This window comes from Penaeus chinensis, chromosome 25 (genome assembly GCF_019202785.1).
Source record: "Penaeus chinensis breed Huanghai No. 1 chromosome 25, ASM1920278v2, whole genome shotgun sequence".
In the NCBI taxonomy this organism is placed as follows: Eukaryota; Metazoa; Arthropoda; class Malacostraca; order Decapoda; family Penaeidae; genus Penaeus; species Penaeus chinensis.
Window position 1 is genome coordinate 18,169,561 of NC_061843.1, and position 2,500 is coordinate 18,172,060.

Here is a 2,500-nt window from a genome sequence, read left to right on the forward strand (position 1 = left end):
TGGTGCACCTTTGTTTCCTCTATTTTTGTAAAATCTGGTTGGATGCTAATAAATCCCTCACTGCAACGTTTTCCTGTAACCCTAGAAGAGATTACTACTTAGATAAAGAAATGGATAAGGTAACTGAAATCAGAAGACAAAAGAAATAAAACGAGATATAAAACAATATTAAATAAAAGAACCATGAACTATCCACACACACGCACACATACATATGCATGTGTTATTATTATTTTATTTTTTACATATCTGCTATTTTGTTTTGTACTTCTATATATGTTTGTTCAAGTGAAAGTGTAGAAAACGTAAGCTTAGCTTTATTGTGGATGGCTGTACCTCTTTGATAGGTATATTCCTAAAAAAGTAGGAATGTATACTAATTAGCCTACAATGTCCTTTGCCGTAGGACGAGCTACCCCCAACCATTTCATGAATACCATAATATTACATGCAGAGTACGGGAGGGGCCCAGGTTCCTCCCAAGTGTCGTGGCCCGGAAGTAAGATGCTTGAGCCCTGCAAGCAGATACCTGTCGCTAGTGGATTATACATTTCGTGGTATCGCGCGAAATATATATATTGTACGATTAGGGCGAGAGCGAGCATACTACATGCAGGCAATGTCAATATTCTTCTGTACATGTGATTATTTTGGTGTTTGACTTGTCTATAGTGATGACTGATGCTGTCACGCGTCGTATCCCTTTTCCTAAAAAGAAAAAGTCTTCTGACTTGCTTGATACTGACATAAAAGGCTCCCTAAGGAAGAGGAAGAATTGCAAGTCAGTTCAATTTAGTGAGATCTGCGTAGGTCCGGCTCTACCCAAGTACTAGGGCTGGGATACTCAAAACTGCCCGTCCGTTACAAGGCCGAGGACGTTGTAACCGCTTTACTACATCGTACCTTCCGATCTCCTTACTACATTGTAAACCACTCATGCTCAAAAATAATTACAATGTATTAAGCACATTGTAAGGCCCGTTTTTACATTGTAAGTTAATTCCATTGACTACCAGGAGAGGACAGACAGGTAGTCGATTAACCAATCAGCAGTCAGCCTGCTAGACGTAACAACCAATGGAAAGCCATGGCTGTCTTATTGCCACGCCTCCAACGGTCACCAACACCATGGAAGGCCCAGCGATTGTCTCCCGAGTAATATTTTGGAAAGACTCAGCCAAGTGTTGTAAAGTAAATGAACTATGATGAATTTCAAAGAATAACGCTACCTTTCATAGTACAAGTTTAATACACAAAGAGAAAATAATAATACGCAGCAATCGTCTTCAGGCAAAAAATAAAAATATAATATACATTATTATTTCCTATATTTTTAACAATGTGTTTATGAGGTCTCACATATGACATTTTACATATTTTTATTTTCAGAAGTATAATGCAAAAATATCATAATTTCATGCGAAAGTAAATTGATGTAAACATACATACGGAAGAGTCACTGATTATCGGAATAATAATTCTTGAAAGGATTGTCTAGTTGGAGATTTGGTATCAAAAAAGGTTATAGTAAAACAAATTTAAGAAATCTGTGATATTGCAATAAATGCTTATCCTCTCCATAGAGAGAAACTAATGATTCCCTATAATAATGTCTTTCACGCTGCAATGCTCGGTCATGAAGATGAGCAGCCACCAAAACATTGTTGTTTGTCGTCTGTCAACTCAATTTACAGTCAATTTATATTTGATTGAAGATAACACCAATGCATGAAACACAAAGAATATGCTAGAAAATTGAAATTCCCCGGTATTGAATATGGAAAAGGCATGTTACTGCCAAATAAAGATTTTTGTCGACTAAGTAATCGGGAAATAAACCGTACTATATCCGGTTTCAAACCCGTACGAGAGCCCCGGAGCAGTTGTAACTTACAAGGTACTTTACAATGTGTGACGTCATAACATGGCGGCTAATTTTGTTTCGGGTATGGCCTTCGGAGGCCATACGACATTGCAACGGCTCCGTGGTGAGATACAACATTGTAAACTGTTTTGAGTATCCGGCCCCAGATACCCATCTCTTGTGGAGCCAACGCCATGATGCTAGTACTTTAAAGATATTTTGATTTTTATGATCTGAAAATGTTGTAATACGAATACAACTTTTGGCCTGACGACAAACAGTGAATTCCCATAGTGTGAGTAAATGGATAACGGCAACAACACTTGAACCCATCAATTCCATTCCGTTAAAAGGGCGAGGTTTCATGACAATGTTATGAGGACTCTGAAGTTCGATGTTTTATTGGTTTCAATTGAAAGCGTTGAAATGCACGACAATTCTAAGGTGGGATTATAAAGTCAGTACTTCTGCTTCTACTCTAATGCCTCCCTTTTCATTCCCTTCCCCCGCTTGTCCTACTTTCTGTCTTTAACCCTACCCTCTCCTGTCCCCATCCTATCCCTATTCTGCCCAACATCCTGCCGTATTCCACAGGGCGAGTCGAGCACAGGCGGACCACTTCCCACTGTCAGCTTA